Genomic DNA, 13,818 nt, shown 5'->3' on the forward strand with positions numbered 1-13,818 from the left:
GAGGATCAAGACTAAGAGTGTTGTAAATTCCTGTCAAAGTGAGTAACCACTGTTTATCTTATCTATCTAGAGTATTTTTACAATCGTTTTTATGATTTTAAGAATATTGAACCTAAATGAATTTTATGTTTTATGACTAATAATTGATTTAAGGAATAAGGTTTATGATTTATTTTACAATTCAATAATGTTTTTGAAAATGAGAGTATGTGGAGACCAACCTTTGATGTTGCTTATATATTTAAGTTTACGTACCTATGTTTGGAATTGATGATTTATGAACTGATACGTGATGACATATATGGATGGGTTTTTTTAGTTGTGAAATATATAAACTGTTTGTTTTCCTTTGACAGGCTAGGTAGTATTATGTTAGCCACGTTATGCTATTAAAATTTTATTGATTGGTGGGTTTTTTAACTAGCCACTGCAGTAGGCGGGTTTCAGTGGACCGGCCTATTAGAGGGGCATGGTAAACCCCGTTATATTTACCTTAGTATGAGAGGCGCGAAGGATATCTCCTAAGGTACGATAGAGTTCACTTCACGCCGAACCACCACTTGAGGATGAACTCTGCCTACGCCAAGGGATGGCTAAACTATGTTTTTATGAGTAGTTGTTAACTTAACAACCTTGGCGGACCCGGTTGAATGCCTTGGCCAAGGTATCACGGAGTATGATTTTTGGCACGAGCCAAGTTTTTAAGAAAGTCATAAGTCGTGATGTGTATTATAATGAAATGTGTTGTTTTATATGATTTGAAACAAGTATAAATGTTGTGGATTATGGTATGATGAAAAGTTAACTGTCTCCATTTACTCGGCTTTAGATGTTAATGACAGACTTTGTTTACTCACTGAGTTTACGAAAACTCACCCCTTCTTTTTAACCATTTCAAGTTCAGGATAATCTGTAGGTAGTCGATTTCATCAAAGATTTCTTTTGGACTTACTTCCTTGGAAATCGTAGGTCTACATTCTTGTACACTTTTGATTATCTCGGGGTCCATATGCCACTGTAGGATAATTTTGAATACCTGGTTTACTGTATCACTATGTGTATGAATTTATTTTGTTCCTACGCTACAAAAATTATTTATGCATAGTTCTATAAAAATTGTTTTATAAGAAAATGGAATATATTATCGAATATTTTTATTTAGTCTACTTAGTCAACTTTTCACTCCAAATGGATGATTTAGATTACAAATATTTATTTTTGATCGAAAATGGATATCTTTCTACCATATGTTGTATTTTTATTAGTTTCGAAATTTTTAGGTAAAAATGACCAAAATACCCCTGTGTGGCGAAAATTTTATTTTGATTGTTTTTTATCTAAAACAGTTTATATTCTCTTAAAACTCGATATTTAGTAACTATTGCTCACAAGGGAAGCGAAAAATTGATGCAAGAGCCTTGCGAGGTTTCGGTTGACATTCCGAGTAATGAATGTCTATCGAGACTTCGAGACGATTGTCACGGGCTCGAAGGGAGTGTCGGGTCGTGACATTAATGGTTGTTAGAGTTACGGATTTAAGGGTCTTATTGTTTTACTGTTATTATGCTTTCTGTATCAACTTTTAATTTTATAATTTTATAAGTACAAGTAACAAATGTCGATTCATTTTGATTCAAGTATCCAGCCATGTCGCCTTTTTTTCAGTAGAAGAAATAGTGATTTCTAACAATATTAAATCTTACCGTACTAGTAAATTATACCAAATTAATAAATAGTATTAAATTAACATATGATATTAAATTATATATTATCCAATATTGTATTTTGTAAAGTCTAATTTCAAATATTATATAATACTAATTAATTATATTGTATTTTACTCTGTTTATATTCATTATATTTATTTATTTTTAAAAATTTTAAAACTCTAATTTTATTGCTTGTTGATATTGAAGTATTTAATATTTAACTAAATACTTTTAATTTATTTATATATGAAATTTAATAATAATTCAAATTAATTAAGTATTTTAAAATGTTATTATAAAAATATACAATATTATACATAAACATGTGAATTATACAGTAACGTTAACCTTACAATAAGGCCAATTAATATAACTTTTAAAAAAATAATAAAAACTTGTTTAACAAGTTAACATGTAAACAACATAACTAATTTATAAACTTATCCACTTTATATTAACAACATAGGTAATTTTTAAACTTATCAATTTTTTAAAGTTATTTGATTTTTATTTTTATTCTATTTTTTACCTCAAAATATAATAATATTATTACTTTTAATATTAACAGTATATTTAACTAATTTAATTCAATTAAAATTATTATTATGACTTGTTATGTGACGACCCACTCTTACAACAATTACCAACATACAAGTCATGTAGTCAAGCCTACACAACTCTGCAAACCTTTTAAAATATTAATCTCACCAAATAAATTCTTTCCTTTATCATATACTACTAACTCTATATAACTAGAAATACGAATTTAATTCTTAATCACTTATAAAAATTCTTAACAAGAGATTTAAAATATATGTACAACACGTATTAAAATGTAAACCTTCAAACATTACACCATTTAAAGTTAATCCAATAGCACCCAAGGGCTTCGACCCAAAATAATTTTATGAATACATAATTTTATTTAAAAATAGTAGACAACTTGACATCTAGACAACGGAGTGATACAAAGGTAGGGCTATAAGACACTAGTTATCTACACAGCGAGTTGAAGTCCTCTCACCACGACTGCTCCCAAAAGTTTACTTGTCTACCATATTAACTAGTTGAGATGAGCCTTTCACACTCAGTGAGTGGATAGGAAAAGAAACAAGCATTAAGATAGAGTTTTTATGAAAGCATAATAATAATAATAATATATGTATGATGAGATAAACTATGTATAAAGTTAATAAATTATGAGTAGATCAATATAAGATGCTTGAGTTTAAATCTCAAAATTAGATCACCAATGTATTGTGTAAATTTCAAGCTCATTATAAAACAATTAATCATGGCAATTGTAAATATAGTAAATTTCCAGTATGTCATGTAAACAAATAAATCACGACGATGGTTTTCTCAATGCAAGTATAATAGTAGTGTCATGATCAATTAGTAAAAACATATCAATTAGGGGATCCTCAGGTAGGTCTAATATAGCTTGTAGGCTCTCTCTCTCTTAGATCAATAATATCATCACTTACTCGTGAGAACTCTTCATGTCACCAAACATATCAATTAGGGGATCCTCGGGTAGGTCTAATATAGCCTATAGGCTTTCTTTCTCTTAGATCAATAATATCAACACCTACTCGTGAGAACTCTGCACGTCACCAAATATAAGTCGGGGCTTCAAGTGTAAAACCTGACCCTATAAACACATGTCATGACATACATGCACTGAGTAGTATGTTATTATGCTAGGAAAAGCACATAAGAACAAACGAAACTCGGTATTGTACCTAATGGTACACTTGAGTTGATTTAACCTCGAACTAGTTCAAATAGGAATTGTATGATGAAATTTAATATTTTATAGTCAAGAAATGACTAAAAAATGATTGTTCAGAGTTCGAGGGTTAATTTGGGGTAAAAATTGGAAATTTTGATATTCAATGGCAAAATCGTCATTTTGCCACCTAAGATAATAATTTGATCATGGAGTGAAATTTTTGACCAAGATTAACTATTTGGAGTATAATTTAATGATAGGAAGTGAAAAAGTTTAATTCTGGTAATTTCTGGAGTGTAGGGGCAAAATCGTAATTTTACCACCCACGGACAAAATTTGAGATTTTGAGAGAATTTAGATCAAATTTGACAAATTGGAGAATGGTATGAGTATAAGGGATGAAAAATATGTCTATGGGCAATTTTTCAGTTTTTTGGGCAAAAATGTAATTTTTCACTTTTACGGGGGCAAAAGTGTAAATTTCAAAAATTACTCCACCGAGACTTTGGATAAGTCTGAGAATTTTATCTGAGCTATGGATATGTGAGACAAGTGTATGGTGAAAATTTGGAATGAAATGGATGAAATTTTAAAAATGGGCCAATGGGAAAGTGACACGTGACATTTTTTTTAATGAAATAATATTATTTTAATGAAAAGTCAGCCCATTTAAACCCCATTTTAAGTGCTGGCAGGCCATAAGGAAGAACAAGAGAGGAAATAGAGAGGAAAGGAAGAAAAAAAGAAAAACCAAAGAGAAACAAGAAAATTCAAAGGAAAATTCACGGTTTTCGACCGTTTACGCGTCTAACAGTAAGATTTTTCGATTTTAGCTTGATTTCTACCTTTCCTATGCCTTTATTTCCATTTAGCATGCTTGAAGAGAGAGATCAAAAAGTGATATCAAGGGCTGGACGAAATTCTAGGGGAGAGAAATTGAAATTTTTAGGTTTTGATTTTTAGTTAAATTGATAGTTTTGGTTAGTTAAATGTGTTTAGAAATTAAATTGGGCAAGAAATCATTAAATTTTCACAATACCCACTCTTGGCTAGATGCTCAATGCTGTACAATGATGATGAATTGATTTTATTCTAAGGAAAATGAAGAGAAAATGATGAAAAACGATTAAACGTGACAGAAAAATAAAGTAGAAAATTAACCGACTTAATGTCCCATTTTTGGCCAAACTTTCCAAGGAAGGGAGTGAGCTGATTTTGTTGTTTTTAGAAGGTTATTGGCTGATATTTAATGGTTAGAAATGTTGGAGAGAGAATGGGATGATTTAGAGCTAAAATGGAGCGCGTTAGCAATTTATCGAGCAAAGTGTCAAAAATAGGTTAATACCGCATTTAAGCCGTTTTAGGCTATTGCATTTCATACCATGCATTAGTATAGGATTTAAGTTAATTATATAGTGATTTAGCATCAATGTGATGAATTTTGTAAATTTTTGTAATGTGTCTAGGAGGAGAGCCTTCCGGAAAAGGCAAAGAAGTCGTACCCGACGAGTAGCGATCGGGGCGCTTAGAAAGCTTTTAGTTTGTACAAATGGTGAGTAAACTTATTATTATTGTAAATTATCTAGAGTTTATTTTTAAATGCCCTTTATGTATTTTATGAAATGAGAACGAGATTAAAACGGGATTTTTGATGTTTTAGGAATAAATGTGACAAATAAAAATATATTGTATTGATTATGAAATCGAGTAATTGGAGGCTGCAAATTGACTTGAAAAATATATATTTTCCTAGGAATGGCTTATGAGAAATGAGTATATGTGGCTATATTTTGTGAGTGCATTGGGAAATTTATGTAAGTTGTTTTTACTATGCAGGCTGGATAAATAAATAAAAGCCACGTTATACTATCGAAATTTTATTAAAATTGGTGGGTTAGTCACTACAGTGACGGGTTTTCGTGAACTACCTATTAGAGGGGCACGGTAAACCCAGTTATATAGTTACTCCGGTTGTAGAGGCGAGGAGGGTAACTCCCAGGGTAGTATTAGAGCTCACTTCACGTCGAACCCCCACGTGAATGTGTAACTCGACCAACGCCAAGGAACGACTGGTTTTAAAAATAAAAATGTGTTTCACGTGTGAATATTTTAACACCTTTGGCAGACTCGGTTAGATGCCTCGGCCAAGGTATCCCTGAGGATTAGTTTTGGCTTGAGCCTTGTTTTAATAAAAGACATAAGCCTTAACAACTGTTTTGGTAAATTACAAATATTTTATGGTTTAAGAAATAAATTGGAAACATTATGAAATGGGTTGAAATTTGTTGTTTAAACTTGCCTCCATTTACTCGCCTTTAGATATTTATGATAATGTCTATTTACTCATTGAGATTTTATAATCTCACCACCCTCCTTTCCACCCATTTCAGGTTCAGTATAGACTGTAGATAGCTGATCTCATCGAGGACTACCATTGGATCTGCATTTTCCAAACTGTAGGTTCACAGTCCTCTTTACTTTTGTTTATTCGGAGGCCCTCTTGTTATTGTAAATTAAATTAAATATTTTGGCTTACTATATTTCAATATGTATAAATTTATTTAGCTTTTACGCTATAAAAATTATTCACGTATAACTCTATAAATATTGTTTTATAAGAAAATAGAATATTTTCCTTAATATTTCTTTTATTTTCTTATTATATTCAAATAACCGTAATTTCATTTTAAATGAAGATTTTAGACTTTTAAACTCATTTTGAATATGAATTATTTGTTTTGTACTTGTATATTACGTTTTAGCCAGTTTTGAAATTTTTGAGAAAAAATGACCAAAATACCCCTGTGTGGCGAAAATTTTATTTTGATTGTTTTTGATCTAAAATAGTATATATTCTCTAAAAATTTGATATTTAACAATGATTGCTCACAAGAAAGGAAAGAAACTGATATGTAAGCCTTGCGGGGTTCTGGTTGGCATTTCGGATAATGAGTGTCAATCGGGACATCGCGGCGATTGTCATGGGCCTAAGGGAGGTTTCGGGTCGTGACATCAAGTCCCCCTTTACCTACTCGAGGGAACTCCCCATGCTACCAAATATGAGTCGGGGCTTTAGGTCTCCTTTTACCTAATTGAAGGAACTTCCCATGCCCCCAAATATGAGTCGAGGCTTCAAGTCCCCTTTTACCTACTCGTGGGAACTTCTCATGTCACCAAACATGAGTCAAGGCTTCAGGTCCCTTTTTACCTACTCATGGGAACTCCCCACCCCACCAAAAATAGGTCGAAGCTTCAGGTTCTCTTTTATTATCAATTATCAATCATTAATAATCACTACTTTGTGCATAAAGACAGCACAAATCTTGTGTGGTAACAAACCTATACCCATAAAATTTACCTAAGAAAATAAACTAATGGAATTTCAAATAAGTATAATAAATTTCAATCATAAGCTCAATGGCATGTTTATATGTTGAAATAATGAAAGCCATTAGCAATATATAACCAAGTTCATCCAAAAATCATTAAACAATAAAATAGCAAGTTCACGTATGAAAATCAATGAGCATGGCACAGTTAAAATATTTCACTCAAATATCATGAAAATTGCCACCAAGGCAGATTAGAAAACTCATTAATGACCACTTTAAGGCCTTTATATGGGAGTGCAATACATACAATTTTGAATGTTTTAAAGTAAAGTAAAAAAAAATCTCATCATATTTCAAGGGCTTGTTTCCCATTTTGTAAAGAGCTTAATAGTTTTGATATGCCCATGAAACAAGTATGAAACGAGCTTAATGATCATTCCTAGTCATTATCAACTCATGCAACCTAATTGCAATTCAAATATAAACATCGAAACTCAATGTAATTGAATAATATCTAAATAGTGGGCATATCTAGCATATTTAATATATCATATTCACCATTCAATAATGCTTAAAAAAATTTGCCCACCCACCTCAATTGTTGGGATTTCTCATCAATATTACTAATCAACTTCCATTAGCTTAAGCTTGTTTTATTTCTGCCGAAACTCAACATGTTCAATTCAATACCACCCGAATCTTTGTAAACTATGCAACTCCAATTCTTCTTTATATTCAAACACTAATTCAACTTCTAGTTTAACCACACAAAATTTTGGCACAAGCCAAGTTTTAAGAGAATCATAAGCCTTGTTGATTATTTTGATGAAATGTAATTGTTTTATATGAATTGAAAAGAGTTTTAAATGTTATGAATCATATTATGATGGGATGATTTTAACTATCTCCATTTACTCGGCTTTAGATGTTGTAGATGAACTTTGCTTACTCACTGGGTTTATAAAAACTCACCTATTTCTTTTTACCCATTTCAGGCTTAGGACAATCTTTAAACAGCCGATTTTGTCGAGGGTTGCTTTTGGATTTGCATCCTTAGAAATTGAAGGTCTACAGTCTTGTATATTTTCAGTTATATTGGGGCCCACATGTCATTGTAGATTATTTTTATATACCTGGTTTAGTGTGTTATTATATATATGAATTTATTTGCTCTTATGCTACAAAAATTGTTTATGCAGGATTCTATAAATATTGTTTTATAAGAAAATGGAATATTTTATTTAATATTTTTATTTAGTTTGATTAGCCATAATTTCATTTTAAATGGATGATTTAGATTACCAAAATTATTTTTAGATAAAAAATGTATATTTTTCGATCGTATGCTGTATTTTCATCAGGTTTAAAAATTTTCAAGTATGACCAAAATACCCCGATGTGGCAAAAATTACTTTTTGTTTGTTTTTGATTTAAAAAGAGTATATATTCCCTTAAAACATAATATTTAGTCACTGTTGCTCACAAGGGAGACGTAAAATTGATGCAAGAGCCTTGCGAGGTTTTGGTTGACATTCCGGGTAATGAATGTCTATCGAGACATCGCGGTGGTTGTCACGGGCTCGAAGAGAGTGCCGGGTCATGACAGAACAACCTCTTCCACTTCCTACGCTTGAGCCCGAGGGTTATTAGCAATTAGTTAGTAGTATTGGATTTTTAATGACATTGAGGGACAATATCAACAACTTGTTGGAGGTGATTGCATCAAGGTTACTAGCTTCAAACGCCTCTAGGTCTTCTTCATTGTAGTAGTTATGTCTTCAACCTTTACCACAACAATAGTAAAAGCCACTCCCTCGTGAGCTTTGTATTAGATACTTCTTTGTATTTTCATACTTTTCACGAATGTTTACATTGGATTCTTTTATTGCTTATTGTTTTTATTACATTTTCATATTTTTTATGTGCATATATGTTTGCTATATGTTTACTTTATCAATAACAACATCATATAATAATTATGTTACCAACGGGACAAAATTGAATTTTAAAAAAATGGTTTTGCAGTTATTACCAATGAAATTTATCAGTTACTAACGAGATTACCGATAAAATTTATCCATTAACGATAGAATTCATAAAAAATACTGACGAATTCTAAGGCATTGCTGACGGATTTGGCTCTAAGCTTCAAAACCTACTTAATCGTTGTTCTATCGACAATTTGTCGATAAATTCTATCACTAAATTATCGATGGATTTATTCAATCGCCAATTATCGATGAAAAATACTAATAGATAATAATCTATTAGCAATTCTACCAAAATTTACCAATGGATTTTCCTCATTGTCGATGAATATATCGGTTGATGGATTCGAGCATTTGCCGACTGAAATACCAATGAAATATTCGATTGATAACCTTATCGACAGAATATTTCATTATCAATGAATTTGCCATTACCAATGATAGTAATGTCGACCGATTGCTGATGAAAATTTTTGTTGGTAATGTGACCTATCGATGGAATCAAAAGTATTATTGATAGAAAATTTCGTCAGTAGTACTTTGTTTTTTGTATTGTTTGCGATTGGTTTGGATTATATCTTATTTGTCATGGTGGGGAAGAAAGAAAGAAGAAAAAAAAAGAGAGAGATTATCTTTTCACAAAAAATAAAGGAGGGATTAGAGACAAAGAGGGGAAAAATATAAAAAGAAAATAAAACCAAACAAGTATTAATCTAATAATAAAAAAAATAAGCATGTGATAGTTTAGGAGAGTTAGGTAAGAAATAAAGCAGGGAAGACCCATATTCTTTCTGTTAATGTCACAATTGATTAATTAATTTATTAAGAGTGAACAGTAAGGAATAAAGACTCTATTATATAGTAATTAATTAATTAATTAAAAAATAGCCATTCCCGATCAAAGAATAAAAAAGTAGCCCTTTATGTGGGTCACGCTGAAGACTCTATAATGTATATCTTATAGGTGGAATTTCATGATTTAGATTTTGTATAGACTTGAAAAAATAACTGTTTTCTTCTTTAGACAAAAGGGAGCAGCTTGGTCTAAAATGGTAAAAGTATGCCATTGCCATTCAAATGGAAATTAACTCAATCTCTTTCCATTGAAGCAAGAGAAATAATAATAAGCTTGAAACCTCCAAGCTGATAAAAAAGGGCAGTAGTTTATACATTGAAGTCATTATAATTAGTTTCTTTAATTAAAAATTGTTACTTATTTCTTACATGAATCACTAAAACCAAGCTTTTTCTTCCTTTCTCTCTTTTTCTTTCTCCTTTCTTTCTTTCCTTTCTCCTTTCTTTCTGTTCTTTCTCCTTTCTTCTAATTGATCTCATCTATTTTCTTTCCAAGAGTACGGTTTTCCTTGCAAAACAAAGCCATTTTTCTTTTCAAATGCATGGTGGCAAGGTGAAATGGCATGGGAGAATGAAAATGGCGTTGAGAGCATGGAAGAGAAGAAGAAAATATCTTGTGGGTGGAGATAAGAACCAGCCATGAGATAAGGATAAAGGAAGCTTTGACCAAACTAATAGCAAAATTACCATTTTACCCTATAAGGTTTTCACCCTTTTTAATTGTATCATTCCACAATCTTTTAATTTCAATTTCTTTCTATTTTTCTTTCTTAACACTTGTACAAATAAAATATTAAGTTTATTCTTCAACGCGGTATCATTGTAATATTTAAATATTTACTTACTCGCACTAACTTTATTTAATAAAGACACGCGAGCTCCATTAACGTCATTTTTCTCTGAAATTTCCTTGTTGTTCTTTTTCCCCACTTAGATTGACCATATACTCCTTCTTCATAGAAAATTTCGACACTAAATAATAATATTAATATTTTAATATTATTTTATTAATAAAATATTATTTTATTTAAAAAATTTTCACTTATTTTCTTGGCACCCAAAATGTCTTATTATGCCCCGATTCACTTCCGAATTGCTTTTTATATTGTTAATTCATCTTCAATAAAAATATTATTATTTTATTATTATTGCTTCGCGTGCAGAATATTTTACTCTAGAATATTCCCTCCACCCTTCATCACAACACTCTAATTAACCTCAATTGGTATCCGATAAGCTTTATTAGCCAACATATCAAAGTACAGGGTATTATAGTATGCCACTGCCATTCAAATGGAAAATAACTCAATCTCTTTCCATTGAAGCAAGAGAATTAATAATAAGCTTGAAACCTTCAGAAAGGGCAGTACTTTATACATTGAAGACATTATAATTAGGTTCTTTAATTAAAAATTATTATGTTATTTCTTCAAAGCAGCAAATTTTACTAGAAGTAATGCCAAAATAAATACTCTCTTATTTATTTTAAGTATGTAATTATTTATATTAATGATTATCTTAAGTCAAGATCACATGTTATTTTAATATAAAGAATCTCATGTACAGACCCCTTCATAGTGTGACTCTCGTCTAGGTATTCTGGTGATTTTAGAAGGATATTTTGAGTTTTTCACATCTCTCACTTTTTTTTTTTGTTTTCTGTTCTCAGGGCTTGCCATTTGTGCTTCTTTGCTTCCCTCTCCCTTCGTTTGCCATTACGTTTTTATTGGTATTCAGTCAATTTTTGACTGTGGTTTGTTGGGTATTGGTAAAGTTATCTCTCGTGAATAAAACTAAGCCCATGATTATTATTGTACTGGCAGGAGCCTTCATGTTCATCACTCCAAGACCTTATTCGGTCAGATTTTAAGGACTTCATCATTAAAAATTTTGAAATTCGGTTTGTTTTATTCTACATTTGCGAGGTCTTCTACCACTAAGCTTTCCAATTTTTGCAAGAGTTTAGTTCTATCAAATGTGGTCTATTGGCATATTTTATTTGACTTAGACAAAGTCTTCTTCTTTCTTAATAATCCCATAAAGACTTCCACCTTATTGTCGACCAATACATTTCCAATAAGGAGCAGTCTACTTCCTTGACAAATATTCTCTCTTCCTTGACGTCTAATAGATTTTTCTCTTCCATGTCAAAAACCTACTAATAATTAAGAAGTAAAAGGCTAATTATTTTTAAGAAATGTTATTTCCTTTAATATATATAATGACAATTATTTTTTATAATTAATCTATCTGTCATAGCCATCAAATATATGTGTTTACCTTTCTCATTTTGAAATTTATGTTAATAAATTTGCAGCCAACTAACATTTGCAAAGATTAAAGACCTTCAAACTTCGAATTGCCCCAGTCTTTAGGCACATACAAAATTTAAGATGTCTTAATTTCATTGAATGATCAATGTTGGCCATTCCCATTTCCAAAATGCTATCGACTTACAAAGTCTTTTCCTTCATATTTAGGGAGGTCATTTTATACAACAAATATTTAGAAATTTACCTTTAAATCATATTTATTACTAATTTCGAAAAATATAATAACATATAAATTTGAATTTTGAACTTTTTTTAGAAGGGTAGGAAAAAGGGACCTCTTCATTTGGATAAATAAATGTAGAAGCATACTTCTGAAAGCAATCCATTGATCATGATGAAGAAGTCAAGTTGATAACCGTAGATCCAAGCTCCAAAACCAAACTGAAAATTAATCTAGAAAATTGTATAGAGACAAGTAATAGAATTAACTTTAACTATAATCAAAAAGAAAAACAGAAAGACTGACCCTTTTTTCCTGTAATTATTTTGTCAGAAATGACTTATTCTAATGGACTAGACTTTAACTATAATCGAAACGGAAAATACAAAATCTCTCATGATTAAATTGCCTCGAAAATGCAATATTAATGCATAAGATTTCACTTGATAACTTCTCATCTGTTATATAGAGCCTTGATTCCTTCAATATCATCCCTAGCCAAACCCTTGGATGTTCCTGCCGTGATGCTTGGGTACATAATGGCATTCTCAATCGAGCTGTGACTCAAGCCGAGAAGGTGTCCAATTTCATGCAATGCAACAGTCTCCAAGTGCATAGTGCCTGGCCTAGCACTTACAGACCATGTTTCATCTGCATCATAGTGGAATCTTCCAATAGTTGGTGCGAAAGCATGAGCTAATGTTCCACCAGGGCCGTCGAAAGGGTTTCCATCTCCATGATCTCGACGTTGGAAGCCAATAGTGATATCAGCATCTCTATAGTTGTCAATCCTCGAAAATCTGAAGTGTGTATTTGCAGCCCATGTTTGGAAAGCTCCTGCAACGGGGTTCACAGCATCGGCACGAGTCCCTGGAAGAAATGCATAGGTGAGATGGGACTTGGAAGGTGGCCATCTAGGGCTTCGTGGGAAGAAAGCATAGTGGGATACTTCATGGATAGATTTAGAGCCTGCAGCTCGGTGGGGCTTTTTCTTGCCAGAACGCATCCCAGATGTACCATTGATGATATCTGCTACCCCACATCGAGGCATCATCATCTTTGATACTGTCTCGGTGTCCAAAGCTCCATTGGAATTCAAATGGAAATTTAGCTGGTAAGTTTTGATGGCAGACTCCAGGAGATCATCGAAATCATCATCATTGGCATGAGTTTTGTTCTTGCTATAGCTCAAGTAACCGAATTGTTCGAGATACTTTTTGAGCTTACGTATGTCTTTAACCTTGTCACCCTTGTGGCACCCTTGGAGGTGCTTGAGAAAATCAAATGGGTATGGCTTTTTGTCTTTTGAGTCTGCTAAAGTAGCCTGAAACAGCAAGGGAAGGACAAGGAGGGTGCAGAATGACAAGAACGAAATTGCATTGTATGCCATGATTAAGCTACAGCTTTCTAAAAGCTTAATTTCTTGGGTAGATATGGCATTTGCTCATATGCTGTCCCTATTTATAGCCATCTTACGAGAAATCAAAACAAAAAAGAATTAAAGATTGTGAACACGAGTCTTTAGTCAGTCTTTGTTTCTAATATGAGTTTACTTTCTAGATCTTGTATTGTACCTAAAGACATGTGAATTCAAAGTGGAAGAAAAAAAGCCTAGTACATGCTAATTTCTCTTTGAAGAAAAAAGCTACACAAATCATTTGACTAATTCTCAATTGGTAATTCAGTCTAATATTTCATTTCCAAGA

The 13,818-nt window shown here is 31.8% G+C and overlaps 1 pseudogene; it reads right to left on the minus strand.

Annotated features, from left to right (window-relative positions):
* Positions 1–12,334: 12,334 nt before the first annotated feature.
* LOC148760404 (metalloendoproteinase 2-MMP pseudogene) lies at positions 12,335–13,558 on the minus strand (annotated as a pseudogene).
* Positions 13,559–13,818: the final 260 nt, after the last annotated feature.

The sequence above is a fragment of the Theobroma cacao genome, chromosome 10, assembly GCF_053813885.1.
Source record: "Theobroma cacao isolate CCN51 chromosome 10, ASM5381388v1, whole genome shotgun sequence".
Lineage (NCBI taxonomy): Eukaryota > Viridiplantae > Streptophyta > Magnoliopsida > Malvales > Malvaceae > Theobroma > Theobroma cacao.